This window comes from Eptesicus fuscus, chromosome 13 (assembly GCF_027574615.1).
Source record: "Eptesicus fuscus isolate TK198812 chromosome 13, DD_ASM_mEF_20220401, whole genome shotgun sequence".
In the NCBI taxonomy this organism is placed as follows: Eukaryota; Metazoa; Chordata; class Mammalia; order Chiroptera; family Vespertilionidae; genus Eptesicus; species Eptesicus fuscus.
In genome coordinates, this window is record NC_072485.1 from 44,710,757 (window position 1) to 44,720,466 (window position 9,710).

The following is a 9,710-nucleotide window of genomic DNA, read 5'->3' on the forward strand; positions in this document are numbered from 1 at the left end:
CTGGAAACAAGTGAGAATATTTGCTGCGAGTGAAGGAGATTTGAATTTGCTGCTGTAGAGGGGAGGAGAGTGAGCACAGGTGTAGGCCATGAATTTGTAATGTTCAGTTTGGAAAATCCCATGCCCTGTCTTTAGCAATCCTTGGTAAACCGAAGGTAGGCTTAGAAATCCAAGCAATCCGCTGATACCGGTGATCTCTCTGCTCACCCATCTGTGAGGCCACTGGATACCAACCATGAGAGAAACTGTCATTCAGGATGGTTAAGTGAGTCTGGAAGGCCCTGAGGTCTGACGTACACAGAAGTACGGCAGAGGATGGGCAACTATTCCCAGAAACCTGGTGATGTCCCATTGATGACTGACTTCTACAAATTCAAGGTCATGGAGCCTGACCCCTCTGCTTAACACAAGAGAAATGGACTCCCTCAGGGGCCAGATGGGAATCACCATCTCCTCCAGTGGGACTGTATCTGCCCAGAGACACCCGTCACGATGTGCCAGTTAAAATGCTTTCAAACTGAGGGAACAGAAAACCCAATGAAAACAGTTCTTAGGAATAGGAAATCCAATCCAAAGATAATTGAAAAAGACCATTGTAGGGTGATAATTGAATGTGGGTCAGTCACAGCTCCAAATCTGGTTCTTTACACTGTGTCCCCCTACAGGTGTCCGTTTATTCCCAGGCTGGGAGCAAGGTGACTGCAGCAGTTCCAAGCCTCATATCTCTGCACAAGATCAAGAGAAAAGAAGAGACCCTCTTAAAATTCAAGACATTTATTTCTCAGAAGCCCCCCCCCCCGAATTTTTCCACTGGGTTACATGGACATTCCAAGAAAAAAAAAAATTTGCTTTTCAAGGGTTCCTTTTATACACTGGCCCATCCCCTTTCCAGAACATAGCATATTATGAGGAAGGATTGGCTTTATTAAAAAAAAAAAAAAATCCAGCCCAGCCGGGGTGGCTCAGTGGTTGAGCATCAACCTATAACCCAGGAGGTCACGGTTCAATTCCTGTTCAGGACACATGCCCAAGTTTGAGCTTAATCCCCAGTGGGGGGCATGCAGGAGGTAGCCAATTGATTATTCTCTCTCATTGATATTTATATCTCTCTCTCTCTCCATCCCTCCCTCTCTAAAATCAATATAAATATTATATATATAAAGTATATACTGATATATATATATATATATATATATATATATATATATACACACACACACACACACACACACACACACACTGAGTGGCCAGATTATTATGATCTCTGAACGCATAATAATAATCTGGCCACTCCATGTATATCCTATATAATAAAAGGCTAATATGCAAACTGTCCCCTCGACCAGGAGTTCGACAAGCAGGCAGGCCGGCCAACCGCCCATGTCCCCTCCCCCTGGCCAGGCTGGCCAGACCCCACCCATGTACGAATTCATGTACCGGGCTTCTTAAATATATATATACACACACACACACACACACACACACACACACACTGAGTGGCCAGATTATTATGCGTTCAGAGATCATAATAATCTGGCCACTCAGTGTGTGTGTCTGTGTGTCTGTGTGTACATATATATATATATATTCCACTGCACCTTTCACAGGGCTGGAATTCCACTGCACCTTTCACAGGGCTGGGCCTGCCTGCATATTATATATCTGCCTCTGTTTCTTCCTGATTCAAGAACAGTTGGCTGCTCCCTTGACTTAAGTGAGAAGAAGAAAAAGGAAAAGGGACAGATCAGGTTCCAGTGCCTTGGATGGTATCATACTGGTAATGCATCCTTGTTTTCTATCTTGTACCTCAGTGATCTGGGGTCCCCTATAGGTGTTGCAAAGATCTCCTGAAATAAAAGAGGCAGAGACACTACAGGTCTTAACATCATCCCTAGGGGCAGGGCCCGGTGAGGTGGGGAAATGAGCATGTGCCCTCAGGGCTTTCCTGGTATAGCAGTACTTGACCCTGTGACAGGTAGTGAAACATGTGTATTACATCCCATGGAAGCTCATGGGGGTGTGTGGGTTTTAGAGTCAGTATATGCTCCCCCTTGGAGTTCTTACACACTCCATATCTTGAGTTATCCAAAAGGCCACATACTTTGAATGGATTCAGGGGAGCCTCCATCATTGGCCCTGGCCAAGTTACAGGCTAACAGTCTGGTCAGCTCTACCCCTTGGGCCCTATAAATCAGTAAGAAAGATGAAATTCGAGGTCTCTGTCTCTCCCACCAAGACAGTTTGGGGAAGAGGGGTGAGACAACAGATCCTAGAAGAAAAAATATGACAGAGTATTTAGGATGTTGAGCTAGCTAGGGCAATGCTTCCAGCAGCTGAGAAGTATATTGCTATTGAGAGACAATTGCTGGCTTACTACCAAATACCAGTAGAAAGTCACCAGGGGTTCCTGGGTTGTTTTGTAAATTGGAACCCTTGGTCTCACATAGCAATACAGCCTAACAGTCTTTGACTATTAAATGGGGGGGGGGGGGGGAATTATGTGAGTTAATAGTACAAAAAACATCCCTGACCCTGAGCCTCGCTTTCAGCTGCCAGACAAACTGGGGCATCCTCCAGGGACTTAACGGTTGAATCAAAAGTAACAGAACTAGCTGCCTTTTCACAGGGAATGAGCCACAGTGGACAGGCACTACCTTCCACCCTTTGTCATCGACATCCTGCCTACGGAAAGGGTATGGCCATTCCACACAATGAGGGAGCTCTGTGCCATGGGCTATTAAAAGAGCTATAACTTTGGGGCAACAGCAAGTGAGGGGCAGAAAAAAACAAGTTTACCAACTAAGTAAATCAACATGCCATGGGTGGATGCTTTGGCCGAAGCACCCTGGGCGCGTCAGAGTACCATGCACCTTGAGATGAGACAGAGATCGGCAGGAGCCCAGAACTTTGGAGTATCTGGTTGCTGCTGGAGCCAATTGTCAGGATGTGAGAGCTAGGCTCCTCCTGAAAAAAATGTCCTGGAACATTCCAAAGGCAAAAAGCCTAGAGAAGCAGTAACTGAATAGACTCTATTGAACCTCTTTCTGTAATCTCAGGAATTCAATGGGCCCTGATGGGGGGGAGGCCTCGCCTGAATTTGAGCTTGCATTCTTGGACAGATCACTGAGGAGCCACCATCAGAGCCACTGCATCCTCCTCCTTAAGCTAACTCAGCTACAGCCTCCAATCCAGGAACATGTTTTGCCACCCACAGAGTAAAGGGCAGGGCGGATCATGAGGGGTGGCTAACTCTCAGAGATAGCCCTCTAGACTGAGAGATAGAATGGAGCATTGAAGACAGCCTTGACCAAGATGACTTACAGAAAATTATATATAGCTAGGGCCCTGCAACCACTTTTATCTTAGTACAAACATCCCCCTTTGTATCTGGGGCTGGGCCCAAGGCAGGAGAAGTCATTAGGAGCCACCTACTACTACCCCAACTGGGACATAATATGACTTGTATGATTTAGCACTACCTAAGTTGGATGGTGTTTAGTTATGAGATTTTTTTCTAAATAACTATCATTGGTTTGGTGTGTAAAGAAGAGATATTAGCTATTCTATTTAACAAGGGGAGGGGGAGAAGTGAGCCTATCCTAGGCAAAGAATAGCATTGGCTCTTCCATCCCAGCCCACTGTAAGGCAATTGGCCTGGTTCAGTGATATGGCACAACACAAAGTACCATAGTGAATATTTCTTATTCTGTTTGGATTCGGAGCATTGTAGAAACAGAGGAGAAGGCTCTCAGAATCAGACTGAGATTTTAACTCTAGTCTTAACTGACGTCCTCCCCTCTCTTTTGTTTCCCTCTTTCTCATACTATTTGACGCTTAAAATCTTTCCTATTTATTTTCCGCTCTCATTCTAATGGTCCCAAATTGACTAAAAGGATGAGAGGGGAGTTCCTCACTTGGACAAACACAAACTTCTGGCAAGGACTAGGTAGTGCAAGCGACTTTCTGGGAGATGGGCAGGGCGGATCATGAGGTGTGGCTAACTCTCAGAGATAGCCCTCTAGACTGAGAGATAGAATGGAGCATTGAAGACAGCCTTGACCAAGATGACTTACAGAAAATTATATATAGCTAGGGCCCTGCAACCACTTTTATCTTAGTACAAACATCCCCCTGTGTATCTGGGGCTGGGTATAATATTTCACTCACTAAGTGTATAATATTTCACTCACTAAGTGTGTATAATATTTCACTCACTAAGCCAGCCAGGTATGAAAGGCATTGAAAAGGGAAAAATTGTTTTAATCGGTCTGCCAGCTTACCCATTTAACTCAAGGGTAAGAATGATCCCTGAGACTGGTGCGATGTCCTTGACCCTGGTGCCCCAGCTTTTTGGTATCAAAATCCTAGCCAGGTAAGTGTGATGGTATCACTGATCCACCAGTCCCCTGGGGATAATATGCTATGCAAAATCCATCCACCACTGGCTATTCAACTTGCCTGTTTATGGCAGCTGCTGCTTAACCATGACTCCTCCTTATTGAAGGGAGTTGTGTCAGCCATAGTGTCTTGGCTGAAACTGAAAGCAGTTACCATAGGAGAGTCCTGCAGCTTAACCATGGGGTGCACAAATCTTTCAGGTCTTGATGTCTGGAAGGGGGTGCAGAAAGACACACACACAGAGACACACCTGACCCCAGCTGTCTCACATGGTCCATCTCCCAGAAAGTCGCTTGCACTACCTAGTCCTTGCCAGAAGTTTGTGTTTGTCCAAGTCAGGAACTCCCCTCTCATCCTTTTAGTCAATCTGGGACCATTAGAATGAGAGCGGAAAATAAATAGGAAAGATTTTAAGCGTCAAATAGTATGAGAAAGAGGGAAACAAAAGAGAGGGGAGGACATCAGTTAAGACTAGAGTTAAAATCTCAGAAAACAGATTGAGTTAAATATACTAAGTATACAAACTAAACGAAAAATAAGCTGAAATTAAATTCCAATATGCCAATTAGATAAGAAATGGATGGTTGAGTTGAAGAAATAGAGCTGGTCTTTATTTGTCTGTCCTCTATAACACATCTCATGTTACCCAGGCTCTTAACCAGTATGTACACTGGTTATAGTTTCTTTACCAGATGAACTGATCCAAACCTTCAGAAGAGTCTGAACCCTTGGTGAAATAGCCTAGAATTGTGCTAATATTTTAATTCACATTTTCCACCAGACATGGCAGAATAAAAATTTCTCCAGGCCTCTGTTATCATGGATCCCACTCAGGCATCACTTTTTTGCAACGAATAGAAGCCCATTCAAGTTGGCTAGGCCTCACCCAGGATGAGAGAGAGTCTTCAGCACTCCATACCAGGCAGCGAAGGTGGGGACAACATCCACATTCTCTTGAGGGTCTGTTGCTGCAAACCTACTTGCCAGAATCCATTTCTCTTCTAAACAAGGATCAGTTGGTTGCAAAGAACAGAAACTATCTCAGTTAACTTAAGTGAAGTTGGGTTTACTGTAAAAGAATTGGCAGCCACCCCATCCCCAAAGCAGAGTGTTGAAACAATTTATTGAGTCTGGAGCCCTTCCTGAATTAACGAAAGGGAGGAGCCATTAAAGGATAATATAGCTTATTTATTATTTCAATAGCTTCCCAGGCAGAGCAGGAAAGAAACCAGACCTCTTTTCTGCACAATAATGGGGCTCACTAACTCTGGGGAAAAGGCGAGAGGCCCTTCTAATTGAGGAAATATATCCTTTTTCAATATTAATGTCTGTTTCTGGGAGCAGTAGAAGAGCTAATATAACAATTGTATTAATCAAATGAACTGCCATGATTTCCACTCACACATGTAGGAATATTGAAAAAGAAACCTGACCAGGAAGATCTGAATCCACAACTAGCTACAGACCCAGAGGCTTTTTGTCTTCACCCTCACCCTCACTCCTATATACACAACTCTGCAAGACTTGGGTGACAATAGGCATCATTTTTAACTGCCTACAGTCTTGGGGGCCCATCTCAAATTGGCACGCTCTGATTTAGGTCTTTGATGTAGGAAAAGAGAAGTAAATTTAGAGAGAGAAAGCCAAGAAGTGGGATCCCTTCCTGTGATTGGTATGGACGTTGGTGGGATTTTGAATTGAACAAATATTAAAAGGAGGGCCCATGGAGAAGGAAAGGTTGTACATCTAAAATCCAGGGAGCTTGTGAAGGAGTTGATGTGCAGGTACCACCCCTTTGAGAAGTAAAGAGAAAGTCTAAATGGGGAGTGCTCTATCCTTCCCTTGTTGACATTGAACTCCCCTTCTGAAATCTCCTCAACTCTCTGTGAAGAAACCTATATATAAATACCAAGGCTGTTGGTAATTTTGGAAAGACTAGAGACAAAGAACTGTAAGAGGAAGAAAGATCTGCCCAACCATCTTCCTTTAATTTATTAGAGAGAGACTTCGGGAAGCCAATTCCAGCATGTCAGCAGGGCTGAATCATCTGGGACGGCTAAAAAGCATCTCCCCCAAACCTGAATAGGATTATTGCTTGCTGCCAGACAGCTCAGGGCATTTTAATCTGCATGTTATTGCCTCCTGTTGGCCAAACACCTGAACAGCTTTAGGCTATTCCTAAATCTGACAATGCTTCTGTAAACCCTACCCTTTGAAGTGTATTATCTCCACCTTGCCTTATTGTGTTAATAAATAGCACAGGGTCCTTAGACAAGGGGTAGTCTTTAGTTCCTTTAGCTGAAGCTCCTCTGACCCCCAATGCCTTTCAAAATTATCTTTCATCTTTGGACTCCTTATTGAATCTACACAGCAGCTCCTTTCTCCAGATTGCTGAACCTTTTGTAATGCTGGGACAAGAACCGTGGCAAGAGACACTAAGTGGGCTACAGTGTGGAGCTCCTGGTGGAGACAGGCCAAACTGAGAGTAGGGCGGAAACAGCCATGATGATAGGAGAGCGCTGCAGAGATGACAAAGTTGAGGGGCAATAAGACTGAAGTTTGTGGGTATTCATGTAGATTAGATACTGTCCTCTGTAAGAGGAAGTGAGGGAGGCTGGGCTTTCAAAGTGACCAGATACCATCTAGGTACAGTTAGTTCCAAACCACAGTCTCAAATCCAAAGTTCTATATACTCCTACCCCCTGCACCCCTCACACACACTCACACACATACACACAAACACTTCCTCTTGCTGCCTTAATTCTTCCACATGAATCTGGTGTCAAACAATGCCTCTTCATCAATTTTCACTAAGAAAACTGAAAATTTCTTATTGCAAGAGGTAGAACTCTGATGTTTTGGGTGGGTTGGTCATGGGAAATGTCACAGATTCTACCCCCTTCACCCCTCCTCCCCCCCCCCCACTTACTCTCTTTCTTCCCTTCCTGTCCTGAATAATCAGAAAACACTTTTTCTTTCTCCAGTCCTGGTTTTACACATATTCCGACTCCTTGGCTTGTATGTCAAATGAGCCTGTCATGAAAGTTCTTCTAAAAATTGCAGTGATCTCTCTTCAGCAAGTCCAGTGAGTGTAATTTTCTCATACACTTAGAATCAAGTGACCATCTCACAGAATCTAAGAACAACAACACCCAAAAAGTCTGGGGAACTAGAACAAGGAGGTCAGTGAGCCAGGCCACTCCCTCTGATTCCCAATGCCTCCTGATCTCTTAGCTCTACTACTCTTCACGGGCCAGCTCCATGCTGCCGCCCCCCCCAACCTGGCTCTCTGTCCCTACTTATCAGCAATACACATGGTGAGAAAATTCAGCTCAAGTGCCTACTGTCAAATGATTACCCACTGTGTCTTGGCTAAATCTCCGGAGAGAGAAAGAGAGTGAGCATCTGACTGATAGCCCTGGATCAGATCCAATAGGCTGTTGCCCAGAGGTGAGAGAATGAGATGAATGTGGCAACTGTGGTGAGTGTTACAAGATCTGTGGGCAAGGCAGGCAGAGGAATTGTCTAATAAAAGTGGCTAGTCTGCCAAAACCGGTTTGGCTCAGTGGATAGAGCATTGGCCTGCGGACTGGAAGGTCCCGGGTTCGATTCCGGTCAAGGGCATGTACCTTGGTTGCGGGCACATCCCCAGTAGGGGGTGTGCAAGAGGCAGCTGATCGATGTTTCTCTCTCATCGATATTTCTAACTCTCTATCCCTCTCTCTTCCCCTCTGTAAAAAATCAATAAAATATATTAAAAAATAAAATTGAAGGCAGAGAACTTTAGAAGTTAAAAAAAAAAAAGTGGCTAGTCTATTCATCCTTGTTGGTGGTTGGAGTCCCCTGTTCCCTGCCCAAGTTCTGAATCGGTTGAGAAATAATGCAAAAGTTTAAGGCAAATGAAAGCTTAAAATAACAATACTACTGATAACATTGATATGGGCAAATGTGGTTACATCATTCAACACTGAACCCTATGATTAGGGAGACTAACCCACCCGCTCACAGACCATGAAAGAAAACCATAGCTTCCCTTCCCACCCACCCAACTACCCAGGGGAAACCCCTTTAAATTTTACTTCATGGAGAAGGAGAACAGAATGTGTGTAACCCAGGAGAGTCTGGCTAAAGAGAAAGAATCAGAGAAGTAGTGTGAAGTATGCCAATTTATTCTTCCAAAATTTACCAGAGAAGTGACCCTTTTGCCCCAGAGGGGTCAAATCAAAAATCAAATCTGAATCTGATCAAGTCTCCAGATCTAACTACCAACTCACCAGCAATATGTGAGACAATGAAACACCTTTAATGATATCATAGGGGTTTATGCGTACTGTGAGCCATGCCACAGGACAAATGACCCAGGTTCCTCAACCAATAAATTGCAAGGGAAAAAAATTATAGAAGGGATATATACAGATTAAAAGAGATCTAAGTAACCTCAAAACTGATTTTTTTAAAAAAACTAAAAGAAATTATGAGGCCACCTGGGAAATTTGAGTGCTAATTGAATATTATATAATATTAAGAAAATAAGTTTTGACTGTCATGATGGCACTGTGGTTGAATTTTCTTAAGTGTCTTTAATTCTCACACAGTTGAAGGCACTGTAATCAAAACCTGATAGAAATGAATAATAATATTCTTGGCTACTGGTCTCAGTAGATAAGCTGATAAAATCAATTAAACAGTTCTGGCACACAAAAGAAGTGAATTGCAATTTTATGGGCGCCACACAGATGTTAACTCTGAAGCCTTTGCACCATATGGCTCTAGTTTTGTTAACCATACAATGGAGGTCATAATGCATCAATAAACAACTCATGTTACAAAAACTAGTCAAGTTTTTAGTGTCTTTATCTCTTAGAGAAATACACTGAATTATTTAGAAATCAAATGATATCGTGTTGAGGATTTACTTCAAAATAAGGTAGAATGAGGGTGGGAGGAGGTTGATGCTAAAGGGAGGGTTAAAAAATACAGATAAGGCCCTAACTGGTTTGGCTCAGTGGATAGAGCCTCAGCCTGAGGACTGAAGGGTCCCAGGTTCAATTCCAGTCAAGGGCATGTACCTTGGTTGCGGGCACATCCCCAGTAGGGGGTGTGCAAGAGGCAGCTGATAGATGTTTCTCTCTCATCGATGTTTCTAACTCTCTATCCCTCTCCCTTTCTCTCTGTAAAAAATCAATAAAATATATTTTTTTAAAAAGAAAGAAAATTGAGGTCTCCCCCACTGGGGTAATTCCCTTTAAAATGCCCTACAGAATACATACTTTTGTGTCAACCTGACTCCCAAAGAGAGAAATTTGTCATTA